This window comes from Natator depressus, chromosome 3 (assembly GCF_965152275.1).
Source record: "Natator depressus isolate rNatDep1 chromosome 3, rNatDep2.hap1, whole genome shotgun sequence".
NCBI classification, from domain to species: domain Eukaryota; kingdom Metazoa; phylum Chordata; order Testudines; family Cheloniidae; genus Natator; species Natator depressus.
The window spans coordinates 202052726-202070330 of NC_134236.1; positions in this window are offsets into that span (position 1 = coordinate 202052726).

Sequence of the window (17605 nt, forward strand, 5' to 3'; positions counted from 1 at the left end):
CTTTGGTGCCCGCAAAATGAACAAAACAAAACGTCAGGGGGCGAATGAGCATGGGCTTTGCAGACCCAGAAGCCCTCAGTCTTGGGTAAGGAGAACCATGAATAACCTGGGACTGTTCAGAAAAATCCACAGGACAAACTATCAACCCTGGCACTGTGTTTTCAAACCTGTCTTCACAATGAAGAGAGCCAGAAACATAGGGTGGAGATTAGCCTTGGTGTTTAAGGGAGCCCAAACGTTAGGGAATCGGCTGCAGCAGATTGTGTGTGTATATGTTAAACTCAGGCCAGGGACTTGCAGTGTGACACTGGGCAAATAGTTTAATCTCTGTGTCTCAGTTCCCTGTCTGTAAAATGGGCATAATAACCCTTCCTTTCTCCAACCTTCTGTCTATCTTGTTCATTCAGCGTATAAGCGCTTCAGGGCCGGGACTGTCTTTCACCATGTTTTTATACAGTGCCTAGCACAATGCGGCTCTGAACCCAGTGGAGTTTCTGCAGTCCCACTGTTACTGCAGGTGATAGACTCAGACAAGAAATTTTGGATCCAAACTTCCCCAAAGGAAAAGGCTGTAGGGTTTTGACTGTGTCCATTTCTAGTACAGTGCACTTCGGCCCAAGTCCTGTCCTTATTGGAACTCGGTGTGTGAAGAAAGGATTTGCGGGTTTTGCTGGCACTTCTGGGAGAGAACAAAATTGTTTCAGGTCAACCCCAAAACCAACATTTTTCAAAATTTTAGGTGAACTGAAAAGTCTTAAAAAACCTGTTTCAGGTCAAATAAAACATGTTTCAAATTTGAGCTTTCCCTCCCCCTCACTTTTTAATTAAAAAAAAAACCAAACAAAGGTCATTTAAGAACAAAAGTCGCTTTGAATTTAAAATGATGACATTTCTGTGTTTGACTCAAGCAATTTGCCGAAATCAACACAAATTCACAAAATGTTTCCATCGACCCAAATCTGCATTTTTCACCACCCAAAAAAAAAAAACCAACAACAATTTTGGGTTGAAAATTTCACCCAGTTCTTGTCCTTGCGCCTAGGAGAGAGGACAGAGTGGTACTAGTTAAACATTACTACTACTGAGAACCTCCCTGGAGAGGATGACTCAGACTGGGTGGTGGTACCACACAGCTGCTGCACCTATGAATAACAACAATAATGCCACCTGACCAGGATATGTCACAGACAATGGCCAACCTGTTCGCTGGTGGGTGATCATCCCTTGGCTGGAAGTTTCATGGAAGATCACCCCACTTGTGATCCTCTCTAGTGCACAAAATAGGAATCCTGGTTTCCATGACCCTCGTCCTCTGCTTGTGCACAGCCCAGGGAAAGATGAGGCTTCTAGACAAAATTTTCAAAACTACACTTATACAATTGAGGGGCCTAAAAAGTTCTGTTTTCCAAAATGTTATTCACTTAGGAGCCTGGGTTTAATTGAAAGTCAACGGAATTTCAGCTAATCTTTCTCTGGGATTAAAAACAAACTGACTTTATTTTCTTGAAACAAAAGTTGAATCACTTGACTCCAGCAGCTGGGGCTATAAGGAAAAACCAAATACTGTAAGTCTTGTGATGAAACCACATGTAAATTACATCACCAAATATCATGAGAGTTAGCAATATAGGGAGCCAGGAGGATCCTTACAGGCTCACCTCCTGTGCTCACCCACATAAAGACCAGTAACTAAATGTTGCTTTAAAGGACACTGTAGTTTAGTCCTATAATGTAGGATTCTCTCTATAGGTTTTACATAACCTGAGAGAATTAGACATGTTTCTGGAGCAGCTTTCTCTTTTTAAATTAAAAGAACACACTTTTATTTGAATTTACACATTGCGGTGTTGCAATTTTATCACAAATCTCCTGCTATTTGATGGGTTTTTTGTGTCTTGTTTTGGCGTCCTTAAAGTCTCAGCTCCTGGGGTTACGGGGAAATCTCAGCTTTTGTTTTAAAAAGGTGTTTTTAGCCTTCATGATTGCTGTGAAAAGCTGGAAGATGTGAACCCTAAGGACTTAAAAAAGAGATGACAAATTAAAAAAAAAACCTAATTAATTATTTTTTAAAACAACTTCAACATGATTTTGTAGCCAATCTGAAGTCAATTTGGGTGGCCTGACGGCTGGTTGTTGATTGCTTGGCATAGACTGGCAATGCTACCATTGCTCTGCAGCAGGACAACCAGAAAGTGAAAGTGACAAATCCACTTTCATTGTCCAATGTACATTAGAAAGTTTCACCAATTTGACTGTTCCAATATACATTTTAAAGCGGCAACCACCACCCCAGTGTGGAGTCAGTTAAACCCAGTGAAAGCAAATCCCCCTCGTGCTATCTAGAGGGAGTAGTTATAATTTGCTTCTCAATCTGCAGGTGTTAAACAGGGATTGTTTGGGTTTTTTCCCCCTTCTGACACTCAAGAAGCAAATCTGATCTAAGCTGTGCTGGTTGGTTTGTGCCCCTGGCCATCATGATTCCTACAAACTACTGTTCAGGGCTGGATTTTATCCTTGCAGTCTAACAAAAACATGATGCACAGCAGGTCCTGCAATAATAGTGTCTACCACTCACTGACTTCAACGGGCATTGGCTCAGGCCTACAGTGCCTACAGGTGCTCATTGCCTCCTATGAAGAGCAAATCATCTTCCACGCTCAGTAGCACTTTGATGAGAATGAAGGGTTTCAACGCCATTCATGAGCTGCTCAGTACCTCCTGGGACCAGGCCTCTGAATTTTAAGAGTCCCTCTAGAATTTTCTTTCCAAGGGTCCTGAGAGACTGTTTTCTATTGGAGCTGTGTGATGTCTCTTCCCCTCCATAAAATACATCCTAATTTTAAAAGACTTTTTAATACCTCGTTTTAAACACCCGTCGGTGATATTCCTGGTGCTGCTTTACCCAGGATCACTCCTGTTAATCATGTTCTCTGTGTCTCCTTTCAGAGGCGTCTGAGACACCTCAAACACTGAATTTGAACAGTATGTTTACAATGTACATAAAGAGGTGATCAAGTAGGACATGCTAATACCTAGTTCTTATATTGCATTTCTCATCAGTAGATCTCAAAGCACTTCACAATCTTTCTTTAAAATATATTTATCCTCGCAACACCCCTGTGAGGTAGGGCAGTGCTATTTCCCCTGTTGCACAGATGGGGAAACCGAAGCACAGTGACACTAAGGGACTTAAGCCAAGGTCACATAGGAAGTTTGTGGGGAAGCAGGGAACTGTACCCAGGTTTCCCAAGTGCTAAGCTACTGCCCTAACCACTGGACCATTCTTCCAATCATCTTACACCTTCCACCCACAAAATTATCAGCCATGTAAATGTGACCCAGCTGGCAGAGGGCATAAGGAGTGCAGGGTGGTTTATAGTGATTCCCTGGGTCTGATATGTACATAACAGTTAGCCAAAGGGTGGTATAAAAGGTCTCTACCATAGGCTTATAGCCCAGTGGTCATCATAATCATTGCAAAATGTATGTAAGGATAATATTTAATAAATCTACAATGAAAACTACATTCTTAAGGTTTGTAAGTTAAGACAAGTCACCAGAAGATAATAAATAGGTTCTGGTCAGGCAGGGGGAGCAGACATATCCCTGGCTGGTCATTGTGTGTCTTACAATGCAAATCTGTTTGCATACAGAACCTCCTGCTAGTCAAGACTGAGAAAGTGACAAGAGATCATATTATCTACAGGGAGGACACAGCAGGGGGTGTTATATTCATGGCTGAGATCAAAGAATTAGTCTGGTGTATCAGGAGAATGCAGAGATACACACGGGATCCTTCAGTGAGGAGAAAAGTGGAGGGCGTGGCTTATTTCATGACAAAAAGAGATCACAGCCTATCTGGCTGAAAAACACTGGTGAGTAATACTATGAAGACACGACAGTAACTAGTTGAATATGTCTAGTTTCTAGAATGAATGTCACGATTTTATTTTACATGTAACCATTTGGTTCCCATATTTCTATTTAAATCTCTGCTCTTTATTAAATAAACGTTTGCTCCTTTTCACTATAAACATATCTAAGTGCTGTGTTTTAAAGCGAGTGGTGATCTGAGGGGAAGCGGGGGGTTGCAACTGTTGCTGCTTTGGGAGTGACAGACCTGTGAATTCCAGTAGCATTCAGTGGTCCAAGACCTGGACACTCCAGAGGGACACTCAGAAAGCTAGGATCACACCTATCGCTAACCTATAGGGAGAGCAGGCCCTGTGAGGCCTAGCGGGGAAGTCTTGTGTTGCTCATTGCTGGTGGAGTTGGGGAGCTGACCCCACAGGCATAGACAAGGCTTCCTCACACTGAGGACAGGTGGGAGCGAGTTGCCTAGCAATTCTGGGGACCCCCCACGAAGCATCACAGTAGGGCCCAACTAGCCGAAGCCTGAAGGTGAGTTGAAGGACATAAGTGAGGACAAATCAGTGTGGGGATGTGTGGGCTCCATTTCTTTAGTGTCAGTTGTGTTCTGTAGTAGAACTGAGTCTCACTGCACTGAGATGGAGGCAGGGTTGGGTCTGAAATAAGGCACAGCTGAGTGATCAGACCAGTCGAAACCATACCCAGAGCTGATCTAAGGCTTGCGGGAACATCTTAAGGGGCCAGATCCTGCTCTTCTTATTCACACAGCAAGTCCTGTGTATGTCATGGGGAGTAGGATCTGGCCTAGTGTGAGTAAATCCCTTGCCCCGTGACAGAATACATATTAAAGCAAACCTTAAAAGTGAGTATCCTCAGTGAGCCTCTCCATTAACAATGGCATACCTCATTTTGTGTCATGAGGAGGCAAGTACCACTACCCCTACTTTACAGATGGGAAAACAGAGACACAGAGACTTGCCCACCATCACACAGCAGGTCAGCAGCAGAATTTCAGGCTTCTTGGCTCCCAATCAAGGGCACTAACTGCAAAGATATTCAGTTAAGTTGCCATCTTAGCATTGCCTCTCTCTCCCCACCCCACGCCCCAAGGAGATAGACCCTGGCACAGGACACTTTCAGAAACACCAAGGCACCCGGGAACATATCCCTGCCAACACGCACACCCCACACAAGCAGAAAGGAGGAGAGCCATAAAAGTGAGCTCTAGTTGCTGGATACACACCAGATGATATACCTTTTGAAGCAGCAAGGTTATCACAATGTGGGAGTACCAGAGAAGGCATGGAGACTCGCCCACACATCAGTTAAATGAACAAGGAGCAGTAATTAGTAGGCCAGGTGACAGTAGAGATGATGCAATTATGAAAATCTAATGCACTCAATGGCTAGCATAAAGGTGAAAACCTGGGCTAGATATTAAGTCAGATGCTCTAAGTAATTTTCAGCAAAAGAGCTATTCAGCACAGAGGGGTTCAAATCTCAGGTCAGTTTGTTTCCCATTTCTTTCATCTCCATCTGCCCTGGGAGGCTTGCTCTTCCAGGAATCTATCAACATCTCCTGTCAACGAAAAAACAGACCCGCCGCTTTCAAATTTAAGACAGACTAGCAGAGAATGCCAGAGGAAAAAAATCAACTCTCAACCTGGGAAGCATCTGTTTGACTCCAAAAAAGACCATCCATGCTTGAGAAGAGACTAGGTAATTATAGAGATGAGTCTGAAAGGGAATTTCTTTGCTGTCTCTGGCTACTTTAAAGACTAAAGGCCAAATGCAGAGGAGACATACAAGTTAGACCCTTTACACTATCTCAAGGGGCCAGATCCTCAGCTGGTGTAAATTAGCATAGCTCTGTCACTATGCTGATTTACACCAGCTGAGGATCTAGTCCAGTCTCCCTTAGAGTAACTTATACCCAACTCTACTGCTGTCTTGGACTCTACATTGGGATAACTTAAATACCAAGAGGCCGAAAGTGGTGTAAGTTCAGGTGGGGTGATAATTATTTTGATGTACCCTTTCTTCTGATTCGTATCTTGTGTTAAGACTTGGTTACACTTGAAGTCTCTAGAGTTCAGAGATGCTGGAGGCCACTAGAGAGGAAAATGAAGTCCATAGGGATCGGTTTGCTCCAAACTAAATTGCTATTCATCCTGGCTCAGATAAGCCTGCATTGGACCCCAAGGATGGGATGAGGTAATGTCTATGATTCCACGAACAGCTAGAGCCTAGGGAGATTCTAATGACTTCGTTAAAGCAACAAACAAAAGTAGTTTATCTTAACAAATAAAGACAGGGTAAAAGGGTAAGAAGATCTCCCCTATTTAAATATTTATCCTTCAAGTCCTGATTGAAAGGGTAATACTAATGGAAGCTCTACCTTAGACAACAGAGATGGCTGACAAAAGGAGAAATAATGAGAAGAGAATATTTGAAATTTTGAAGTAATTTTCATTCCAAAAGTAGAACGATTTTTAGTTTAAACAATTTCTTAAAAATTTTGAATAGAAACATTTCAAATACTTAAGACCCCAATTTTGAAAATTCAATTTGTTGTCTTTTTCCTAATTTCTTCACCCCTCTTTTTTTAAACCTTTCCTTTTTGTCACTGAATGCAATGGAATTAAGAATGGATGGTGTTTTTTACCTTTTCATTTTTCTTCTTTTTTCCCCCTACACTTTTGGCGTGATGTAACTTTTCAAAGATGCCTTTCCTTTTGGAACTTTGGAACTTCATTGTTTTACTGCTTTCCTGTCAAAAACAGGGGTGGGAAAAAGGGCAAAGTGGGAGAATTGCTTTTTTCACCAAATACCAACAATTCAAAAGATCAGAATTTCTGCTTTCGGTGGGGAAAAGAAAAAAAGTTTTTTTTCTGAAGTTTCCATTTTTTGTAAAATGACCAGTTTTCATCCAAAAGTTTTGAACAAAAAACACTGACAAGCTCTAATACACAGATTGACAGCATTTAAAGCACTGGTCTAAAGGCCTAGCTGATACCATGGTTAGACCTCTAGCAGATGCCACCAGTCTATATCAGAGTTCCTACTACTGTTGTTACTAGTGGCACTGAATTGCTGCTAGCAAAACTGGGATGTGAATAAGGCCCGGAGAACCCAGTAAACTGTCCAAAGAACCAGTGTGCATGCCAGTTCAACATTCCAAATGTTACATAGGCCTAAAAAAAGTGAATAGTTAAATTAAGCTCTAACTCCTTGATAACACTCATGGCTGAGGAAATATCATGTAAACTGAAGAACTAAGAATTTGAAGGAGAAAGCCATAAGAGGGCATTGGCTTCTTATGTTTTGCTTCTGCATTTTCACACAGATCATGTTTATTCTGCATCAGTTTCCTGTCAACACTGTTTCTTATTGAGCAATAAATGCTCTTGGACTTTAGAGATGTATTGCTAGAAGGTGTATCAGGGATCAGTTTCTGAAAATCTTCTGAGTGGTATGAACATTTGGATTTAAACAGAGTACCACACGTTACATGCATTTGATCTTTTAACATTTGAGTCCAAAACATTTATGGCCACAGATGTGGCGTTAGTGTCTGATGCTTCCACTTAGCCTTGCCAAAATGTTGAGATTCAGCCTTATTTTAACTAAACATATCCCAAGTTATTTTTGTCTCTCTCTTGGGTCTCATTTTTGCAGAAGCAAGTTACTCTTGTAATAGGCTGTAAATATTTTTTTCCTTCCATTTCCCCTCATTTATTCTGCTTTGTGGCATTATCTGATAAGAACACTGTGGACGCCCTCAGTCCCCTGTGGAAAACAAACCACATCTGTAGGAGAGACCACCACACGCTCAATGATGCAACAGTGTTGCTGCAATTGGCTTGGGTCATCTTGCTGGTGGTTCATCGAACTACGCTCCTTAGGGCCTTGTCCAGATGAACACGTAGTGCGCGACAAGCTGGGTGTAAATCTAGCGTGCAGTACACTCGCTGGCCACATGGACTCTGCTACTGCACACTAAAAGTTCTCTAGCCTGCTTTGATCTGCCCTGCTTTGGAATGGGTGTAGCTCAATGGTGACGTGCTTCCTCAGCAGTGACACCTCAGTAGATAGCACCCAACCGCTCCCAGGTTCAGAGTGTGAGCTAAGAAACATTCCTTTGGGTTACATTTGAAGGCTGGGATTTTCAGAGGCTATTAAAGAAGTTTGATGTCCAACTCCTGTTGAATTTCTATGAGATTTGGGGGCCTAAATCCTTTAGGCTCCCTTAATAATCCTGGCTGTAATTTTATTCTTAAAGTTAGGCAATCTGATTGAGTGTACATATAGGAGTGTAGATACAGTGCCTAGCACAACAGGACCCCAATCCTGACTGGAACCTATGTGCACTGTTGCAATAAATAATGGTGGGAAACCTTAATTCTTTTCTTTTCTCTTGTTTAATTGTATAATCTATGGCCGGACCCTAAACTGGTGTTAATCCAGTCCCGCGCCATATCAGAGTATCCAGTGTGCTCATGTAGCTCTACTCAACCCCCTCCCGCTCCTCAGGAAGTCACTATGCTGAGCAACCCCTTCCCCTCAGACTTGTCAACAGCCGCAGACTTGCCACTTGCCCCTTTTGAGATTCCAGCCCTGACGGAAGGTGATGGGAATTGAACGCTGGTTCTCAAGAGCACCTGGCCTTGTTATCTCTAAGGACAGGGGGAGGCTGCAGGCAGTATCACTCCATGCCATGTCCTGACACTTGACTCACAAAGTGGTACTGGTGTTGGCACGCCTCCAAGCTGCAGATAGCGCCTGTCAGCGGGGAGGTGAAGAGGAATGGGAACAGAACAGAGACAGGGATGTGGCCACTTCTTTTAGGTGAGTGCAGTATCTGAGATCGCCTGGCGGTCCTTTTTTCCTTCTTGCTCCCTTTGCCCATCAAGATTTCTTCCACAGGCATCACAGTGGTGTCAGAAGTAGGCTAGTGCTGAGGAGCTGTGGTCTCTCTCATGATGGAAGACAGAGAGAGCCTGATTTATCAACTCCAATGGGCTGTAAATGACCAACCCCCTTCCCACTCCCCCCCACAGTCATTCTAAAAACAGCTTTCCTGGTGGAAGGTCAGACTAAACAAAACTGGGCCTCTTTCGCTCTGGCTGCTTAGTTACAACATGGAGGCCAAACAATGGCAACACACCGTCGTTCCCATGTATTTCCAGCTCTCCTTCTGCCAATGTGGCACTCATTCTCCTCTCAGAAGTGCAGTGTCCCTGCTGTTACTATTCCAGTATCCAGCTGTAAGTAGAGTTAGACTCCTTGCAGAAGATCTGAGTTACATTAGCACCTGCCCCTCTCAGCCATGCACACAGTCCCTGTGATGTGCCCCGATCCTATATACTTTAAAAGGACTGAATTACTGGGATCCATTCTGTACTTGGATCTCCTCACATGACAGAACAACACCACAGCTGCTAGGCTGACCAGATCCTCTGTTTTGTTACCAAAAAAACCAACTTACCAGCTCCATCCCTTTTGATGCCTATGACAATATCCACCCGTTTCTCAGTTAAGAGGTGGTGGATAGAGTAGGGAGCAGGCACTGAGTTAGATACCCAAAGGTCAGGAAAAGTAAGTGGGGTAGAGACACGGTTGATTCCAAAGATCCGCGAAAGCAGGGAACCTACATGTTTTTATGTGCTTTTGATCTCTTTTTTAAGAAGGGGGTTACTATTTTTAGTAGGCACCGTTTTACTCTCCATTTGTGATCAAAAAGGAAGACTTCCATCCAAAAGTCCACAATCCTAGAATTTATAATAAATTAAGATTGATCACCTGGTTTGTTTTGAGTACATATAAGCCACAGGCAATAAACTAATGAGGACAGCAAGACATCTCTTCTCAAAACCAGGTACCAGATGATCTTTTCTCCATTGCTGATACTGCCTGTGTTACGTGCATTAGACAGAGTTAGGAATGCCATAGGAAGGGCAGAAAGATACTGGCTTCAATGAGAAACCAGATAAAGCAGGGAAAGCAGCTGCTTTGGAGAAACTTCACTGCCTCTAACTTACCAGAACTGCCGTGGCATTTAGGGGGTTGCTCTTTTATCAGTGCAGCTACATGTGACAATTCAACCTCCAAGTAGTCTCTGCTTTTGTTACTCTGGATTTGAAAAATGTCCTAAAAACACCCAACCCAAGTGGTGCATTTTATTGGGATTATATGCTTGAAAAGAACAGAACAAATTGCATTTAGAGTGATCAGAATTTCTCTTATCGTGCCAAACAGAAAGAACAGCATTTAGGAATCAGAGCAAAGTTTACGACTCTCAGTCTTGTTGCAAGGTGTGAGTACAGTGACACAGGCTTAGCTATCAGATGCCATAACAGGAACACATTTATCCAAAAGACAACTCATTTTGTTATCCCAAGCTCATAAAATAGCAGCTGCTGGTGTAACGCATTTACAACTTTCAAACACACATCCCAAGCATGCTTATCATCTTAGCATCCTGAGATAAATATTTCCCGAGATTTTTTTTTTTAATCTGGATGTCTTTCGAAGACTACAGCATTTGAAAACCCAGTATAATTTATGGTCTCTCAGTACATTAGAAATTACACTTCTGTCTAAGTTAGGTACTTATCTGGCCCCCATAACTGTACTCAGTATGTCACAGTCTTTAATGCATTTATCCTCACAACACCTATCTGAGGTAGGGCAAGCTATTATACCCATTGTACAGATGGGGAAATGACGCACAGGGAGGCGAAGTGACTTGTCCGAGGTCACACCAGAAGTGCATGGAAGAGCAAATAATTCTGAAGAAGACTGGTCCACTGGCTAAGACAGTAGCGTGGGGTTTGAGACCTGGATTCAAGTTTGCGCTTCACTACAGACTTCCTTCATGCTGCTGAGCAAGTTACTTACTTCCTTGTTTCCCCACCTGTCAAATGAGGTCAAATAGTACTTCCCTTTTTCACAGGGGTGTTGAGAGTAAACACACTGAAAGACTGTAGGGTGTTCGGATGGTCATGGGGGCCATATAACTACCTTAGACTGAACTGAACCTGGATTTCCTGAGTCCCAGCCTAACCACTTTTCTTTAGCGATAGCCCCCAACACACACACACACACACAGAGAAATATATTTTTCGACAAAGCATTTTTCCATCCATGTGCTCCCAATCCATTAGAGCACTATAATCCTTCTCAGGTCTCATTGGCCATGGCTATATACACTCCAAACTCCTTTCCAGCCCAAGGAAATGGCAGAAGTCCCATCGTTGCAGTCACATCTGGAAGCAAATGTCTAAGGCTATACTATACTGACAAAGAGTGCACTGGAAGGAAAATGGAGTAGATGACTTAATAGACCTTTTCCTTACCTAATGTAGGTTATTCTTTTACATACAGTAGAAAATAAAGCAAGGTTATTCTGCAGCACACAAGGAACATTTCTGCCTCTTTAAATGTATTTTGAAACATTTTTTGGAGACGTGCAACTTCTCAAATCTGTAGTCTCCCTAGGTTCATCATGACACCCAAAAGCTAACTCCTGTCTTACAAAGCAAGATTACTTTAGCCTGGGATTAAAGCTATGATAGCAAAGAACAATTTTCTTCCAGCATCTCATGCACTGAATGATCAAGGAGTGCCTTAACATTTTTATTCTATGTTACTGCTGTGCGTGACCCATTATGTTGCTGCTTGAAGACCAATGAATTGTGTGTGGGAAGCCCATATTTCCAGTCTGTAAGTTTGTAGAAACACTGTTAGGGCCTGATCCAAAAGCTATTTAAATTAATGGGCTTTTTTTTAAATCAAGCCCTTGGTGATTATGAGTAAATCAAACATGTGGTAGCGCTGTACAATGTGCATTATTATTGCTTATTGGTTGGGTGCCAACAATATGCTCAATGCCATACAGAACACAGTGGAGACGCATACAGTCTAAGATCATGATTCTACAAACACATACGTTCATGCTGTGGTTAACATCACTTATAAAGACCAAGGGAAAAACTTTCAAAAGCCCCTAAGGCCTAGATCCTCAAAGGTATTTAGGTGCCTAGTTCCCATGGGAGATAGGCTCCTAAATACCTTTGAGGAACTGTGCCTAAGTGATTTAGAAGAAGTTTGTGCATAAATTACTCTCCGGAAGTCGTCTCTTGAACTATTTACACACAAATTTGCCCTTATTTGGTTAATCCAATTTAATCCAACTGGTGCAAACTCCCATCTGGACCCTCTTATTTCAGTTTAAGAGTGGCTTATTTTGAATTTGCTAAAACCTGTTCCTAACTGACTTAAACTAAAGTGAAATGAGCCTGGCTTAATCTGTAATAAGCATATCCATCCAGCCTTTGGCTCATTTTTGCAGCCTTTTTTGCTCATAACAGGGGACCTTAATGCCAAGATTGGGAGTGATAATACAGATGGGAGATCATCATGGGAAAAGGAATAGGATTAAGAAACGAGTGGGGCAATAGATATCACAGACTTAAAGCAATCAACAGCTTGTTTATAACACACACAGCGTTTCAGCACAGGCAAGAATGAAACATAGATTTCTAATGATGCTAATACAAGAAACATGATCAACTTCATCTTAGTGAGACAACAGTGGAAATCAAACATACTAGACTGCAAGATCTACAGAAGTATAAATACAGACCACTGGGCAGAGATTGCTATAATCAGGATCAGACTTAATATTTTAAAATGTGCAGCAACAACAACAACAAAAATATGGGAGTCAATAGTGTCAAAGCTCTGAAAAATGCAGACCCTATAGCAACCCTCCAGAACACCACTGGTGGCCTTTTTCCCCCTCTCTTAGGCCTACCACAGTAGAACAACTTTAGGCAGAGGTGAAACACATCAGTCACGCTATGACCAAAAGCTTAAAAGATGGAAAGAATATTTTCATCAGCCATTGAAAAATCGAGTTGACCCAGCTCTCCTCGATGCTATCAGCTGTGAAGCAAACGTGAAGAACACATACTGGAAGCAGAAACTGAATACGCAGTCAGGTCCCTGAAAACCAACAAGGCACCTGGTCCAGATGGTATACCTCCTGAAGTGTTAAAACCTGGCAGAAAAAAAGCGTGGTCATGCTCCTTTGTAAACTATTTAACCTCATTTGGATGAAGGGTGAAGTCCCCAAAGACTGGCAGTGCTCAATCATTGTACCATTCTTTAAGAAAAGTGACCGACGGATTGCAACCACTACAGAAGATGCTGTCTTGTAAGCATTCCTAGCAAGGCATTCTGTACAGTGTTTCTCAGCCGAATGAAAAGGAGAGCAGAGGAAATCCGGTGAGTCATAAACTGGCTTTAGACCTGGATATTCCACCGTGGATCAGATATTTGTTTTTTCATCAAATCTTGGAGACACAGAGATCAATGAATCCCTGTTTTGCACATTTGTTGATTTTAAGAAAGCACTTAACTCCGTTAACAGAGAGGGGCCCGGGAAACCAATTAAGTAGTACGGCTTTGGCAGCAAGTTGATTCAAAATCTGCAGTTTGTATAGTATAGCTCAGTAGTTCTCAAACTGAGAGTCAGGACCCCAAAGTGGGTCACGAGTTCATTTTAATGGGGTCACCAGGGCTAGTGTTAGACTCACTGGTGCACAGAGCAGAAAGCCAAAACCCGAGTCCCGCCATGAGGGGCTAAAGCAGAAGCCTGAGGGCTTCGTTCCCACAGGGCTCGGGCTTCAGCCCTGCACTTTGGGCTCAGGCTTGGACTTTCTGCCCTTGGCCCCAGTGAATCTAATGCCAGCCTTGCCAAAGCCAGAGCCCTGCCATGTTGGGCTGAAGACCAAGTGTGAGCAACTTAGCTTCCTGGGGCCCCCTGTGGCATGGGATTGTGCAGTAATTTTTGTTGTCAGAAGAGGGGGGGGGCACAGTGCAATGAAGCTGCTGTATAGCTTGACAAGATAGTATGAGTTTGTGATGAACTGAAAGAACAGTTAGAAGTCAACTGGAAACTGGAGTCAGCCAAGGATTTATACTCACTCTATACTTAGACAACATCTCGTCCAACTCCCTTAAGTAATGTTTGTGAAGGCTGCAGGATATCGGGGCAAATTATCAATCACCTTGACTTTGCGAACAATATCGTAAAATGCCTACAGAAAAATACAATCAAGAAGCAACAAGTAACCTGTATACAATAGCCAGAGAACGGGGATTTAAAATGAATGAAAAAAAAGACCAAACTAATAGTAACATCAGAAAAAAAAAATCAAGAAACCAGCTAAACTAGTCATTAATGAGGTAGACATTGAACAAGTAGACAGTTTCTGCTACTTGGGCTCCATCATAACATATTACAACTGCTCTGAAGATGACATCAACAAGCAGCTAGCTACTGCCAGCAGAATGGTTGTGTGCTTGAATAAAAATGTTTGGAATCTTAAATGAGCATCCAGGACAGCTAAAACCAGATTATATACAACACTATCATTCCCATATTACTTGATGGTTGTGAAACATGAGTACTGACAAAAAGTCCGGAGCAAAAGTGGCAAACATTTGGAACGCAGTGCTTCCACCTTATCCTAGCCGTGACAAGGCTAGATCAACTAAAAAATTATGACACCTTAGAAGACAAAGCTCAGTGTGTGACTACAATCAAAAGGCACTCACTGCAATGGTTTGGCCATGTTGTTAAAATGATCCCATACCGACTGCCTAAACTGTTCTGTATGGATGAATGTTTGAAGAAAGGCCATGGATGGCCAAGGAGACAGTGGTATAGCCAGGTCTATAAAACCATCCAGGCGACACCTCAGCAGGCTAAAATAGTGGCTCAAAACAGATGAGGCTGGAATCTGCTCATAACCTCAACCCTACCCAACCTTGGCTTTGGAAAAAAGAGATTTATGATGATGTTGTCACCTTTTCCACTAGTTACACTAAGTCTATGCATGCACTGCAGTCAGTGGGTGTGATTGTCCCTCTTGTGTAGGGATGTCTGAACTAGGCCTGGTCTACACTGGGGGGGGGGGCGGGAAATCTATCTAAATTATGCAACTTCAGCTATGTGAATAACGTAGCTGAAGTCGACGTACTTAGATCTATTTACCGCAGTGTCTTCACTGCGGTAAGTCGACAGCTGACGCTCCCCCGTCAACTCCGCCTGCACCTCTCGCTCCAGTGGAGTACCAGAGTCGATGGGAGAGCACTTGGCGGTTGATTTATCACGTCTAGTCTAGACGCGATAAATCGAACCCCGCTGGATCAATCGTTGCCCGTCGATCCGGCAAGTAATGTAGACAAACCCCTAGCTTTCAACAAGCTAGCAGAGCAGTAAAGCCACGGCAGCACACGCTTCTGCACAGGCTAGTCCCACAAGTAATTACCCAGGGTTCTAGGTAGTCTATGCTGAAGGTTTCACTGCTCTGATTACATCAAAACTACCGTCTGTATGTCTACGCAAGCTGCAGTCACACCCAGGGATTGCAGTAATAGACATACCTGAAATCAATTTAAAGTCAGACCTTTAGTTAAGCTGATGCAACTCTGTGCACAGACAAGATCTCTCCCCATCTCAAAAATAAATAATTGCAGTGACAACATTTGGTTGCTACTGTAGCTTATGATGTAGTGAATTTAAATCACTGCCCACTCTGGTGAGACAGCATGGCTAGTGTTAGGGGTGCTGTATTTAGACAGGCATTTGAGTCCAGAGAAAGAGAGACTTGGCAAGAAATAAAAACATACCACACCACACCCAACCACTGGATGCTCCCAATTTCCCAAACAACAATTTCCTCCAATAGCAATGTTGATTTAAAGGATTGTGCTAACGTGAGTGCAGGGTAAGGTTATGTGATTCTTGGCCTTGCTACAGCCAGTCGTGAAGGATGCAGTAATGAAAAGAAAATTCCCTGCCTGTTACACAGCAAATAAAGACAGGCCTGTGAAATTGCTGCCGTGCTGTGTGGAGCTCTGATTTGCTTTATGTCCTATAGACCCAAGGAGTCCGATTTTTGAAAGAGCTCATACACACAAGTAAGTGGCCTCGTTTCCAGAAGTGCTCCAGGGCGCTTTTGAAAAAAAATCTAGGCATAAATTTCACAAGGGGAGCTGAGCCCCGTGAAAATCTGGTGGCTCTTGTGGGTGCTCAGCACGAGTCATTTCCCCATTTGAAAAAAGCCACCAACAAGGAGGATCCTGCGTAACCGGCCCCGTTCTCCAGGCTGTCACAGCAACAGAGCTCCTGGAAATCACCGTGTGTGTGTGAGGGGGTGCATCCCCCATGTGCTGGCAAGCTCTTCCACCACAGCTGGCTGCTGTACTGGAGTCTGGCCAAGTGTCAGAACAAAGGGGCTTGTTGGACTGAAGACTTCCACATGCACCCCACTTCCCTGGAAGAAATGGTGATCAGGGTGGGGGAGGGAGGAGCTCTCCCCCATCAAGGACTCAATGAGCACCCACAGTTCCCACTGAATGGTCACTACAGGGCAGAGTTAAGGTTCTTTGGGTGCCCCAACTGTGCCTTTGTGACCTTAACACATTTAGATTTCTTTTCAGTGCAATCTTCACTCTGAATTTCCTGGTTCTGCAGCACACAGTTTAGATCTAAGTACAACACCAGCATCATGTCTTTTCACCATTGGCTGGGTCTGCACTTGGAGCCGGGGGTGTGATTCCCAGCTTACGTAAACTGACTTGTGCTGGCTCTCGTCAAGCTACTGTCTCAAAAATAGTAGTGAAAGACCAGTAGCTCCAGGAGTGGCAGCACGGGCTCGCTGCCCAGAGTATGTACCCACAGGGCCTGGGCAGGTTTGTACTCAGGGCAGCTTGCCCCGTGCTACAGCTCGCCGTTGCCCCTGCTACATGACCATTGTTAGCCTACTAGCTTGATGACATGTGCAAAGGCTTATTTATTTATTTACTTAAAGGGGCGCGTAAGGGAGAGCTGGGGTAGTGGGGGTCTGATTTCTTTTCTGAACCAATTGATCCCCTTAGAATCATAGAATATCAGGGTTGGAAGGGACCTCAGGAGGTCATCTAGTCCAACCCCCTACTCAAAGCAGGACCAATCCCCAGTTAAATCATCCCAGCCAGGGCTCTGTCAAGCCTGACCTTAAAAACTTCTAAGGAAGGAGATTCTACCACCTCCCTAGGTAATACATTCCTTAACCCAACCCTCGCCAGGAACCAGAGAAAACAAACTGGTAATATCTGTGTCACTTGCCACTTGTTACGGCGATACTTGCTCTCCCTTATATCCGCTGACCATTGTCCCATTGCATCTCTCGCCTCTGCCTCCCAAAAAGCAGGAGTTAAATCGAAGCAGCTCTGACCTGTCTTCTCCCATCTGTAGACATCAGTTAGCTACTTCGCCACACGGCTGTTTATAGCTTCCACATCCTTTCCCAAACAAGCATGCCGAAGTGAAACGTCCAGAAATAAATCAGGCGTTTCAAAAAGCTCCTGAAACCACTGATTTTTTGAAAAGCCCCCGTCAGGTCTGGGAGGGGCAGGGAGGCTGTGAAGACAGCTGTAGATTACAAAGCATCCCAGAGCCACCTAGCTCCGCTGACTCTCAGCCCTTAGAATTCAGACCACCCAAATTACATTTTTTGAGAACACAAGTGTAATTTTACAGTAACTCAGATCTGACAGGCAGACTCGATTTGTGACAAGAGCTGTATTTACATGACAGTCTCAGCAGGAAATCAGGCTAGAGAGGATGGTGCATGCACTACATGATACAGTGAACTGAGAGAGATGCTAGAACTCTTGC